A 13,844-nucleotide genomic window follows, 5' to 3' on the forward strand; every position below is an offset into this window, starting at 1 on the left:
AAAAAACTGTGTGACTGTAGGGTGAAAGTCTTCAGACAGGGAAATTAATTATATTTAAAGACATTACATCCTCCCCTAAAATGCTTTGTACAATTTCCCTTCCGCAACACAAATAGCACTTCCCTATTTATGTTGTAGCAATGACAAAGCTTGCAAATTACCCCAAATTCTGCAATAAGCTTTTTTTTTTTTTTGACTCCCGTACAGTCGGAGTCGGCAGATATTTATGAAAATTTTCTTCCTTATTACAAACAGTCCAGTCCTGATGGTTGCAAGGTTTGGATGCTGATGTGAAGCTGATGGGCTGTAGAACCTCAGAGGCTGGGGTAACCCCTCCATCTCCGCCTTTGGATGGAAGAATGAAAGCCCTCTGCTCTCCAAAGTCTTTTAGGGCTCTGGAAGGGGACAGGCCTGACTCCGAAGCACCCCAGCGCTGCCCAACCAGACTTTGTGCCCATCTCCCCGCTCCCCGTTTCGCCCTGAGGCCGGCAGAGGGCAGCGCGCCCCCCTCGGCCCAGGAGGCCGCGGCCATTTTCCTCCCGCCCGCGGGCAGGGCCCGGGCAGAGCCGCGGCCGGCCGGGAGGAGGAGGCGGCGGCGATGGCTGCCTCGAGCGGGCCCGCAGGGGGCGAGGAGGCCGGGGGCACTCGGGGAGAGCCCCTCGGTCACCTCCCGCCGGGTTTTGCCACACGGGCTGGTGGGGACAGCCCCAGAAACACGCAGTCCTGCATCCCTCAGGGACAGGTTTCTTCACTCCTTTCCCATCCTTCGAGGAAGTGGCCGTGGGGCAGGATGAAAGTGTTTCAGTGCCAAGCGCTTGGTGCCCTGTGGAAAGTACAGAAATTCCTGTAATACACAGCGATGGAGTAGTTCGACTAACAAAAGTTTCTTTTTTTTTTTTCATCCTAATGATGTATGTCTTCATATGGATCTCGTTTATCCTCTTAGAAACCTGATATAGGCATGGCTCAAATGAAATCATGAGGCTGTAAGTGCCAGAGATAACGTGATATAACAATTCTTTTGTTCAACTTAAAATTATCCCTAAAAGTGTCACTTTTCAGTTTCATTGAATTATACAGTTCCAGTGTTTCTCGTTGCTCTTTTTCTACCTTTGTAATCATTTTCAGTTCCTGCCTCCTAGCTCCCACTACCTCCACATCATTTCTTGACACTGACTGACCAGTGCTGATCAAATTATTCTTGTCAGGGCAGGCTTAAGGATTTACCCAACAGTTTGAAATACTTTTTCGTTGACTGGGCTAGAGGATATGTAATGGGGACGGAGCAGGGGCAGCTAGTTCAGAGCTGTGGATCTAAGTTTTGTAGGATGTCCTGGCTGTTTGGTAGTTCCCTCCTGCATATGTGGCTCACAGCTTGATTTCTGTCCCAAAATGTGCTTTAATGCCATAATACCGCGGTCACTGTAGCACCGTGAAGTGAGTATAGCCAGAGCTGGAGCAAGGGCAGGCTGACAGCCATCAAGGGAAGCAAATAAGTGACTTCATCCCTCTTTGCAACACGCAGTGGAAGTTCAAGTCCTGCTGTCATCGTGCTCTGTAAAGGGCATCAACACCTGCCTTGGAAGTGCTGACACGGCCCGCAGGCACACGGTGACTGCTGCAGATGGCGGCTGGAAGGCTCTCATGGAGGGGCAGCATCAATTAGCACTGGAAAATTGGCCCAGAGGATGCTTCTGACCTGGGGGCACCCAGCTCAGCAGTGCGCTGGGTCTGGACAAGTGCAGGTGTCTAGACTTTGCTCTGTGCCTGTAGCAGTTCTGCTGGATGTAAAAATAATCTGGCATGTTTGTAAGGGGAGAAAATGACCAAGGCAAAGCTGTTCCTCCAACTGAAGGATATGAGAGGAGACACTTTTATAACCATCGGAGTAATCCTAAACAAATCCTGAAATTTTAATGGGAGTCATTTTAGCATATTTCCTGTAATTTGTAATATTTATTTTGATATACGTTCAGAAAGTTTATGTAATATTTTTTTATGCATGAGCTGCTTTTGGCAAAATATAGAGATCTTCACATGCGTACAAATTTGCTATTATGATTGGCTGAGCTTTAATAAATGATTTGTAATACCGAATATTGGACGTGTTTGGAACAGAGATGTGCCAGGACCACATTACCTAGTGCTCCGGCATGGAAATATCTGCTTATGGCAGATGACCTGACCTCAGCTGGCCTTTGTGTGACCACTGTAGGAATCGCTCTGATTTGTAGCCCTGCTTTCTACCCAGAAAGCTTTTCCAGCCTATACAAGACAGTAGCTTTAAGGGGCAGATTCATCACTTACACTATCATATACGCTGTCCCTATCATTTTCCTTTGACTTTGAGAGCATTTTAGTCTGGCTTTGAATATTCTTTGTACAACATGAGAAACACTGGTGAATGGGCCAGAAATTGATTTCGCTGTCACTCATAAAATCAGAGAAACTGCCTGTCATCAGAGTAATTCTGAATTAAGGTCTGAATCTGAATACAGCTTGTTCTGTCCATTAGCAAGTGTGATTAATTTCTGCAGGAAATTGAAAGTGGTACAGGAAAAAAACGAAAGCTGGATTTGGTAAGAAACATTTAGAAACAGGAGTTTCTGTGTCACCTGTATGTGCATCCATGAGAAAGCTGCGCCCTGTATTAACTAAACATGAGTAATTGTTATTTTGTGGTAAGTGCATTCTTTCAAATAAGAACAAACTTGACAAATGAACTGTAATGGTTTTCTTAATACATGAGAGGATGTGCTGCAGTGCTTGATGTCCTCAGTCTGCTGGGTCCCCTTCCCCACAGGTCCCACTCGGCGGCCATACCCAGGAGGAAGGTGTCCTCTCCTTCCCACTCTGGGTCTGGGGCTTCCACACATCACTGACCACTGTTCACCAAAGGAATTCTCTGCTGGCCACCACCCATGTCAGTACCGGCTTCCCAGCCCTGGGGCTGCTGCAGAAATGACACGTCACCCACATCCTTCATAAATCAGTTTCCTGACTGACTTTCTTGGACCACGAAACAGAGAGGAACAGTGCAAAGCCCATGTCTACAGCTGCAGATCCCATGGGGATGCTCCCGCCTGTGAGCACACACCTCCGTTCTGTGCCCGGTCCTGGCAGCGCTTTCTCCTTCAGGAGGCGTTTGAGAACTTGGCCGGCTGGAATGAAAGGCTTTTCTGTTTTGCTGGCTGCTGACCTTTCGCTGAAGGCCACGCTGGCCATGGATGTGAGCGTGGTGCTGCGTTAGCCAGTGCCCAGCTCACCTGGGCAATGGACGGGGGGGTGAATTCTTGGAGCAGCGTTGCTACAGGTGAGGAACCTGAGCCTGCATCCACGCCATGCACTGCACCAGCCTGCCCAGCATTTGCTGCTCATGAGGGTACCAGTTTGAGAAAAACTGGAGACACTGAAGTGCATCTGAACTAAACCCTTTCTTTTAGGGCACATCTGTAAACTAAGCAGATCAGATCAGAGAAGGAACTGTATTGGCTTCCAACTGCTTTTAAGCTACACACTTTGCACACTGCAGATCTGTGCATCAGTGAAGCATTGCTGCTTCAGCAGTGGTGCAGCATGAGAAAGGGCAGTTACATTATTTTCTAGCACCATCTAGTGGGCAGACAGGCCCCAGAAGCAGCCTTCCCGCACACTTCACATTAGCAAAATGTTTTCTCATTATACTGCAGGTTTAAACAAACGGTTATAAAAGCTTGCACTTGACCTCTCCTCTTTTGTCCATTCATTCCTTACCAGCACTGTCTCATGAAAAGATGCACTGATCTATGAACAAGCTGTCTGGCCCAACCCTGGAGGCATGGGGCTGCTGAAGAGCACCAGAAGATCTCGGTTTATCATCAGCCCTTCACGGGAACTTGACTGGACAGGCTCTGACAGAAACTGAACATTTGGTAAGAAAAAAATATGTTTGACAAAGCTGCTACTGATCTAATTTTGCTGCCTGAAATGCACTGGACAAGCCATCTGCAAGCAGATATGAAAAAAGAAAGCATTAATTTTCTATTATTTATAGCGTGTCTGTCACACACACAAAACGTGCCAGAATTTTCTTGGCGGTTGTTTCTCCCCTTGGTTTAAAATGCACAAATAGTAAACAGAGAACAGATAAGACTCAGCCACTGCAATATATAAAAGAGGCAGTGAACAGCAAGGCTGCCTGCAGCCCCTGAGCGCTCCTGGAGCTGGGTTTGTAGATTGTGTTCAAATCAAACAACCTTTAAGCTAAGCTTTAACATAGCTTTTAAGCTGTCAGTACACGAAGAGCCAGGCTGACAGGTATCTTTCAGCAAAAGCTCTGCCTGCTCCAGATGTGCATGAAGACCAAGCCTGTTTGTTTCCATCCATAGGAAGGTTGCAAATTTAGGTGCTGCCTGAAGACATACGTGGGAGGAAATATATAGGAGAGCACGGGGTCCTTGCTTGCTGAGTGGCACTCCCTGCAGCACAGGAAACTAACCAACAGGGCTCTAACCCCAAGTGTATGCTGCTAAAGTTTTACTTGCTTTAGGAGACTTGTACCTTGTTCACTCAGAGCTGAAGCAGGATCTGGCCTCTGGATTTCAAGGAGGTTTGGGAGAAGCCTGTCCTTTGTTTCTGTGCAGACTTTTTTTTTCTGCAAAACACTTGCATTTGTATTAGCTGTATGTTATCATTACACAGCAACTAAGTGCCTTTTTTTCACTTGTATGCTCCCAGATCACCTGGTTTATGCCATTTTTATGTTGATATCTGGAGAATTATTTCCAGTTCTTGCCAAATGAGAGGATGTCTCATCCACTGTAAGTAGCCTAAGGCTTAAATAAATTGTGCAGGAATCAGTAGTGGAACAAGAGAGGACAAAGTCGGAAAAAGGCATTTGGCTGGATCCAGCATTGCACTGATCTACTAGCACTCCAAAAATGCTCTTCCAAATGTTAAGACTTCTACAGATAATGTTCAGTCAGATTCATGCTTCCCTATCTCAGTCTCGAGGAAGGAGGTTGTTAGAGACATTGCTTGAGGGACAGAGATGGTGGCAGTTCCCGTACAAGTGATGCCTGCTCTGGGAAAACCTTGTGGGTGCTATTGCAGCTGACACAAGCAAAGGCTTTCCCTGGCCAGGATGTTGGCTTCTTCAAGTCTGCCCAAGCCTCAGCTTCGAAGTCCCAGAGGCTCATTTTCCTGTACCTTATTTCAACTTTTCCCAAGCACAGAAGGTCCAGTCCCCAGTCTTCGGTTGAATGTTTTTATTTTTTTGAGCAGAACTGCACCCAGTTTGCACAGTGCTGATGTAAACATCGACCTCAAATAATTAGTGCACGTGGCCAGTTAATCATCTAGCTGGCTCCAGGTGGAAACGTGCCAAGACATTTCTGTAGTAGTGAGGCCATTACATTTGTACTTTATTTGCATTGGATGTTTAAATATTTCTGCATCCCCGTCACAGTTTCCCCCACTAATTTTTTAAGTGCTATACATGTTTTGGATGAAGCTGAGCAGAAAATATTTTCAGTTAATATATACATTTGTGGCAGTTTTAGAGCAATTGAATCAATTTGGGTCAAGTCTGATAAATCATTTTGACAAAAAGCAGGGAGAAACCTGGAAAGCATCTTGACATTTTGTTTAAAAATGATATTTTCATTTTGAAATCAGGCTATATTTAAAAATGAAAACTTCAAATCAATCCTGAATGCTTTTTTCCAGTTGGGAGCTAAAAAAATCCATTATTCACCCAGTTCTACTGGAGAATTTGACAGGGCTTGGTGACCTAGTGAACACACCTTAATAGGAGAAGAAATATTTCTGGATAATTTGTGGTTGACCCTATAACAGCTTCCCACTCTGGACTGTCATGAAGGGTTTTGCAAGCAGGGGTCTTACAGTGTGGCAGTCCTGAAGAAATCGTTAGGCAGATGACCATCCCTTCCAGATTACTTTCAAGGGCTGATAAATCACTGCAGCATGAGGAGAACTTCTGTAAGCCAGGAGGCTGGATTCCTTGCAGGTAACATTTCCCACAGTCTCTTGGCCAGGAAAGTTTGGTGGCAGTGTTCATAGAATGATTCTCCATCTCAGCTCTTGGCTCAGGTTCAATAGGATCCCAACAAGGAGCATTATGAAGAAGTTTGTCAGGTCTTGCCCTTTTTTAACCCCCAGGTGTTAAAAACACCTGCTGATGCATAGCTGTTAAGCTTCCAGTGTGTGTACTGATCGTGCTTGTAACCTATACCTATACCCTGCATGAAAGGAGAAGGCAAAGTATGGTTCATGTATGGGTGTTGCACTACAGCACCCAGCAACAGCCATTTCCTGCACTCTCATTAGTGTGTTGCTCGTTACCATCTGATAATGATATGCTGCTGTCAGTGCTCTGGCTTGTTTATACTTGCATAAGAGCATGATGTATATAAATACACCCCCCCACACACATACACATGAATATATTTAATTGTGAATAAAGCCTCTGATCAGTTTGATCCATCCTCTGGTCATGTTCTGACTTCTGTTTGCTTGTTCGTTATTCATAAGCATTTGCTGAATAACACAGACAAACAGTTTTCAGACTATGAGTTTTCTGGGAATCATTCACTTCAGCTATTCACTATTCATCTTTTGTGGTATAAGACTGGCTACTTAAACCACACAGTGGTTTTTCCTTAATTCCTAACTGGGTATTTATAAACAGTAAAATAAAGACGGACGAATTGTGAATGCATTTCTTTGATTGTGAAGATCCTGTTTGCCTGCCTACGTGGGCATACATCCCAAGAGCAGCCTTGCCCGGAACTGCGTGCATCCGTGTAAACACACAGAAATTTGGGCTTTGGGGAAAGATCTGTGAATATAAAGGAGAACAGCGTGCCGGAGCCACGTTTCAGGGCATTGAACCGACCATCTAGCAGCTCTTTGCTTCGCTTTGCAGTGCTGAACAACCCTACTAGTTCTCACATTGAGGGCTTTGGTTTGGCTCCTAGCTTTATGCATGTGCACGTCCCTCCTAGTCAGAGGGCTGTCTGTTTGGGTGGCTCATTGGGCACCTGTGTCCCTGGGTGGACTCCACCTCCTGTTGCTGATTCCCTCTGTGCTTAGGAGGGCATCTCAGGAGGGTGATGGATCACCTCTGATGGTGCCGATTTCCCTCAGTGGACCCCAGGGCTTGAGGCTCAACCACAGACGTTGGCATTTTCCTATACTTGCTGGTGTCAGTGCTCTTGCAGCTCACAAAAGTCCATCCACAGAAGACTGTGAGCACCTTCGAGAGGTTGGCTGCAAGAAGCCTGTCTAGTTTCACGTGATAATGAGGTATTTTCACTGTCAGCTAGGAGTGATTCATAGAGCTAAGGAGAGATTAGGTGAAGGACTGTGGCGAGCTGAAATGATTTAGCTTTTACTGGTATTTTCCAAGCAGAGATCCTTCTGGGGAGTGCTTATATACTATCACCACTAATGTGCTGCCCAGGCAGACCATACTGAGAACCTCCAGAGTGTGGGAAACTGGGTGTCTGGAGAATTTAAAAGTAAAAATATCCTGAAGTATCTATGGTTAACGCAGCAAGTGACTGGGGATTTTGCATACTACATCTGCTTACGTGCTAGCTTTGGTCACCACAATTTTTTTCAACTTGAGCATAGACAGCAGTGGTATCCTGGGGCAGAGGGTGATTGGCTTACTCGCTGCCAGTTAAGATATCCATTTTCTGCCATTTGTTTTGACTTGTTTCTATCTATGTATCTATTTCGAAGTTTATTGCAGAGCCCATTATCATTGTAAATAAACAGATGGAGGAAAGGGAGTTTCCATGGTGATGTGCTAAGCAAGTAGTGTTTGATCTAATCAGTTTTTATTCCAAGCATTTCTTGGTCTGTAATTTAATAACAAAGTAGTGAGTTGGGTTGTGGATCCTGTTAAGTAGACATTGTTATTGCCACAGAGGGAAAATAGCCCTGATCTCAGAGAAGACAGGAACTTAAGCCCAGTTCAGACAGCACCTTGCTACTCCCCAGACTGCAGAAAAGTGAATAGTAATTCTTCTTCCCTTACCTGCAATGTGTTTTATGAAGATCTTGATTCAAAGACGGGGATATGGAGACACAGGGAGGCAAACTACTCTTACAGCCAGGGACTGAACACCGGGCTGCTTTGCACAGTGCCCTGCCCCATCCCTCGGCCACGTTGCAGTGGAGACTGAGAGGATTTGTCCTGGGCTTTGGGAGACGCTAGCATCCAAGTGCTAGCATCCTTTGGCAGAACAAATGGTGGCAAGCAAGGGAGCTGTGCTTGTCATTCCTTCCCCAAACAGCATCAATGCATTCAGAGGAAGTAGAGGAGAAGAGAAAGGGAGAGATTGCTGTAGACACTTGGAAAGAGAAATGACTTAAAATGCAGTAAGATTTACGAAGCATAAGAAAGAGTACAGAAGGCATCAGGAAGCATCCCTAAAGAGTGGGAAGAAACAACGACTTTGCACTTTCCAGGCCAAGCAGTAAATACCATAAGACACCTAGAAATGTCACACCCTTGATAAAGGGTCTGAGGGCACTGGGCTGTCAGGCACTTTACCAGTTATTATTTACTGATTCGCAATTCCTGAGTTGTTACCCTGCCAAATGGAGAAGGGCCAGATCAGCTCACTGAAGTGCCCAGGCGAGATTATGTAAATCTTCCTTTGCCTGTACCAAGTAAGAAGAAGCTGGGACACAAACAAACAAACACATTTATTTCATTTAAGTAGAATGAATGTCAAAAGCTTTGAAGGCGGCACGCTCATGGGCTGGGCTGCCCAAGGGCTGAGAGAGGTGAGGGCAGGGTGGGCTGCCTCTCCTCTGCAGACGCACCAAGGTGGGTCCAGCAACGCTGCAGTGTTACGTCCAAAGTCTTAGATGAGAACACTTCTCTGCAGATGCATTGGTGAAAGCTTTGACCGAGCTGGCCAGTGAGCGTGCCAGAGAGCTGTATTGGATTCCACTTACTAGTTTGATGAGGTACAAGTTTCCATTCTCTCCATGCAATGTCTGTAAACCCATGACCTTGCTGAAGAAGTAAAATAAAATAAATAAATAAAACAAGGGTTCATTTTGTGTCCATGTGCTAGATTACTTCAACAGTCCGTTTTCAACCACAGTCAACAAAGTACCTTATGTTTATCAAGGCAGATTTTCCATTATATATACAAATACATCTTTTTTAAATATGAAAGGTCATTTTGAGAGCCCACAATAGCACCCTGTTACGTAGGCCTAACAGAATTTCTGGAAATGTTTAATTTGTGTACTGTGTTGAAAGCTCCCTCAAACAAAGTCTGCATCGTTTAATCTATTTATAGAACTTCCTTGCTTTTCCTAAATATACTCTCACTCTTTCTTTCAGCTAAGAAAGCCTTACTCTCTTCTATCATCAGTGTTTAGTATTTTATTGTGAGCATTAAGGGATAGTCAAATTTGTTCAAACCAAGCAAGAGTATCTGTCCTCTCTCTCTCTCTCTTTTTTCTTTTTTTTTTCTTTTTATTTTTTCTTTTTAATTTTTTTCCTTTTACTTTTTTCTTTTTTCTTTTCTTTTTTTTTTTTTTTTTTCTCTTTTTTCTTTTCTCTCTTTTTTTTTGTTTTTCATTTTTTTGTGTGCTTAAAGGCCTTTTTTTTGTGTGTGTGTTTAAAGGCCTTCTTGAGGGCTTGGTAAAACACAAGGATTAAAAAAAAAAAGGAAAGAAAAGGAAAGGAAAACACCAGACATACTAAGCTAAAAGACTCCCTCAGTACACGACTTCCAGTCTGCTCTGGTAGACTACAAAGGCCGTGGTCTGGCAATGCCTTCAGCGTTACCTGAGCAGCCTCCTGGAGAAGGCAGGCTTGCCCCTGTGTATCTGAGGGCAGAATTGGGCCCCGTGCTTTGTTCCCAGCTAGGGGCTCAAGTCTGCTGTGGTGAGGTCAGACCGTAAGGAGAGGTAAGGAAAGGCTGCAGAGCTTTCTCTTGGCTATGCTGGGCTTGCTTCAAGAATTTAATTTGGCCATGGAAATATTCCCAGCACAGCAGTATTCCCCCTCATTAAAGGAAGGAATATAGCTGTAACCCATAACCTCTGCAGGGGAGGAATTAACTTTTAAACTGAGCTCTGCGTTCGAGTAGGAAATGAGCTTAGCGGGGTCTGTGTACTAAGGACCGCATGCACTTTGATACCAACATGCTTTCAAGTTTCAACCTATGTGCAGAGGAACAATAGTGAAACACAGACCAGAAATTAATTACTGAGAAGTGGCATCCAGTTAAAAAAAAAAAATCCTTATCAGTTTATTATGCCTTTCCTAGATACTTTCTGGTGTCGTATAATTTTGCTGATCAGTAAGATAATTACAGAAATGAACCATGGAGATTATTTTTCCAGACAGAGGGTGTGAGAGAAAACTGTCAAGCAGCTCTGTATTATTTGTGAGCAGGTGCAAAGCTGCGTTGTGACCTGCAGCCATCCTGCTCTGCGTGTACCACCCAGGTGGGCAGCCGTAAGCAGAGCCGCGGCCAGGCTCCGCACGGGTGGGTGATGCAGCACCGCAGCATCTGGGGAGCCTCGTGGGGCTTACGTCATGAGCCAAGCAAGCCTTTCTTCCACTCTGTCTTGCCTTTGGTTTCTTTTTCTTGCTTTTATTCATGATATGAAAAATAAAAATAAAATTAAAAAAAATAGGATTTGGTTAGGCCGTTAGGTTGATTTAATAGAAGTATAAAGAAAAAGTTGAAGCTCGAAATTGAATCTTTTTTGATTACTCATTCTTGCATTGAAATTTTGCAGAATATACTCTACTGCTGTCCTGTTGTCAAACAACCATGCTTCTCCTGAATAATTTGTTTGAGAAAACTGAAGCAACACTTTCTGATATTTGCTCTGAAATATGGGACCTCGGTGTTGAAGGGATAAACCGGAGTCCTGAAAATGTTCTTTCAACACTCACATAGATTACTGGAACTGCAAGTACAACTTTTGCCAGTTAATACAGCTGAAGCATAACATTTTTATGACATTCCCAGTCGTTTAATATGTTTTCTTTCTAACTGAAATGTGGCTCATCTGCTAAATGAACCAAGAATTAGCTTAATCTTTTCTGGAGCATTTCTAGGTCCAGATCACTCTTCTTTTCTTGGGATATTTCATGAGCCTTAAGTAGTTCCAAATTCTCATCAGATTTTTCAAAGCAAAACATGTCCAACTTTGATTTTACATATGTATAAAACATTACTATTTTCAATTTCTGACTGAAACTTTTCCAATTACATCCTTGGTTTAGCTAGATGAAATATTGCCTTACTTTTTGCCAAAGAATATCTCCTGGATATGTATATAAGACAGAATGTGTGTCACCTTATTTTTGTTAGATTTTTTTTCCTAGTTGTTTTTTATCATTCCTAGAGAGGATTCAGGAAAAAGAGAAAAGCCATTTGATATTTCAAAGTGGCATTTTTAGTCAAGCACCATACATGCTCACCTCTTTATACCAAGGAATATTTATTGACATTTTATCATCTTTGGTGTAAGTCCAATGCCTTTAAAGACACCATTTTTTTCAGGTGAAGCGCTGGGATTTGTGGTCCATGTTCTGGCAGAAATCCCTGTGCTCCAAGAATCAGTGCAGCATCCCAGCTGCCCACAGTCCAGTAGGATGGGAATATGGCTTTAAATTTCATTATAATTTTATAGATAGAACCAGTCTCAGTTTGTTTGGATTGTTTCCATTCTTTACAGAAATAAGGTGCTTTACCTGTTGTGCCAGAGGTTTTTGTTCTGGCAGCATCCCTGCTGCAAGCTGCAGTTTATGGGCAGAGTGATTTTAAACTCCCGGCTTCAGCAGATGTTTGCAAGCTCTGTGCTGTGATGTTGGCCATGCACGTTCTTGGACACCTTTCCCAAAGACTGAATTTTCAGTTTTCCCCCCCATTTTGCTTCTTTGCTTTATTCGGCTCCCATAGTCGTTAGCTTTGTTATTTTCATCACTTGCTCCATTTTCTGTTGTGTTATTCCAAACATGCCAACAACTTAAAGAATCATTGATTTTTAAAAAGAAATAGTTATACCTTTCCTGACACCCTTCCAATATTACAGTCCAAGAGCAGCCTGTCTTGCAGGAATGTAGTGAAAGCTTACTATGAAAAAATGTTGTGCAGTACAATACATTACAACGAAACTAGATTTTCCCTCATCTCTATTTTGATATACCCTGAAAGAAGGTTGTTGAAGTGGTAATTTTGTTTCATGTGCTTTCTGTTTTAGTAATTTTGACCTCAGCTCATCCAGAATGGAGTCAATAATTTAGCAGCATATTGAACCTTACAGTAGTTTAAATAATTTGATTTCAGTGACTGAATCTAGACAAGCAATCTGGAAGTTAGTGTCATCATAGTGGCATCAAGTATTATTGTAATTGACTTATTTTAAACATGAATGCAGAGTAGCTTGTGTTATATTAAAATTCTGTGCTGGGGCTTCAGCAATGCTTTTTTCATATAGAAAAAGAAAATGCAGCATACCCCCGAGGGCACTGTCTTTGGCTGTAGTTCACAGTTTGGTGAGTATGCTTGCTGCTTCTTCTGGCTAACAGAGGGGTTCCATTTTCGTATTGTTCTTTGAAAAAACTCTTATGTGAGATTTTGTCCTAGCTAGTGCGAGCTCTTCAGGCTTGGGGAAAGGGCCTGTTCATCTCTGTCCTTGTCCGGTCAGTGAAGAGGACACAATTATGGGCAGACTCCACTCCAGTGCTGGAAAAAAAGAAAAAAGAAGAAATAAAACAAAACAAAACAGAAACAATTCTCCAGTTCCTGTTTGGCTTCAGTTTAATCCTGTTGAATTGCTTCTAGTGGCCACAGAGCCCAGGAGGAGCATCTTCCATCCCCTGCCTGGTGCTGCTCCAAAGTCAGGATGGAGCTGCTGGGAGGTGATGTCTGAAGAGAGGCAGAGCACAGCAATGAATAGCAATGGTCACTGCCTGGGTCGCAGCTGGGTGAGAGACCTTCTCCTCATCCTACCCCTGCAGAAAATGCCAAGCCAAGTTGCTTAGGAAAAGAGTGTGTGAGCAAGGGATTTAGTCACACCGATGCCCCAGGCCAGAGAAGAGCAGTGCCACCAAATGCACGCAGGCAGCATCTCCATCATGACGTAAGTGCAGAGCGTGTTGTTTTGCCAGAGACCAAATGACCTGTTTCTTTCTTTAAAACCATTTTTACAAGTTAACTTTTTACAGTTAAAAAGTGATCCTTCCTCACCTCGCTGAACAGCTACCACATTTCCACACCCGGGCTGGCTGGCAAAAACCAGCTGGATGAGGACATCGCAGACACGTTTGCCCACATGAGGATTTACTTGTGCTCCTGTCCACATGATTCGTGCTTGCTTTGGGAAGGGGGGAAGCTGTAGGTGTTCAGAGATGTTAAGCTACCACGATTTTCCATGTCTTCATATACATGAGAATCTTCTCTCCTTTTATTTTTTGTCCCATTCAGTGATGATGTAGAGTGCTGCTAGAACAATAGTCACTCTAATCCAAACAGTTATTTCATTGTAAATCACCAGCGTGCCGATTTTACAGTTCAGGTATTATTGTTTTTCTTCTGTTTCTTCACTTTGCAGGCTCAAAATCAGCCAACATAAGCTTTCAGAAAATGAATAAAAAATTAAATGGCTCAGGACTGGGTGATGGCTTGCCAAGTATCAGCCTGGGGAGGTGTTCTGTAACTCTGCGGTAAACCCCACTGTACATAAGCACAAAGGAAAAGCTGACGGACCTTTAGCAGTAGCTTTGCAGTAATAAAGTGTTATTACTAACAGATCCTTTCATCCAGGGATCTCAAAGCACTTTAGGAATA

The 13,844-nt window shown here is 43.7% G+C and overlaps 1 long non-coding RNA gene across 1 annotated transcript; it reads left to right on the forward strand.

Annotated features, from left to right (window-relative positions):
• Positions 1–2,770: 2,770 nt before the first annotated feature.
• On the forward strand, positions 2,771–5,086 carry LOC121065475. The gene is made up of 3 exons (XR_005817090.1): positions 2,771–3,313; positions 3,757–3,911; positions 4,717–5,086. It is a non-coding gene; the product is annotated as an uncharacterized LOC121065475 (long non-coding RNA).
• Positions 5,087–13,844: the final 8,758 nt, after the last annotated feature.

The sequence above is a fragment of the Cygnus olor genome, chromosome 2 (assembly GCF_009769625.2).
Source record: "Cygnus olor isolate bCygOlo1 chromosome 2, bCygOlo1.pri.v2, whole genome shotgun sequence".
Taxonomy (NCBI): domain Eukaryota; kingdom Metazoa; phylum Chordata; class Aves; order Anseriformes; family Anatidae; genus Cygnus; species Cygnus olor.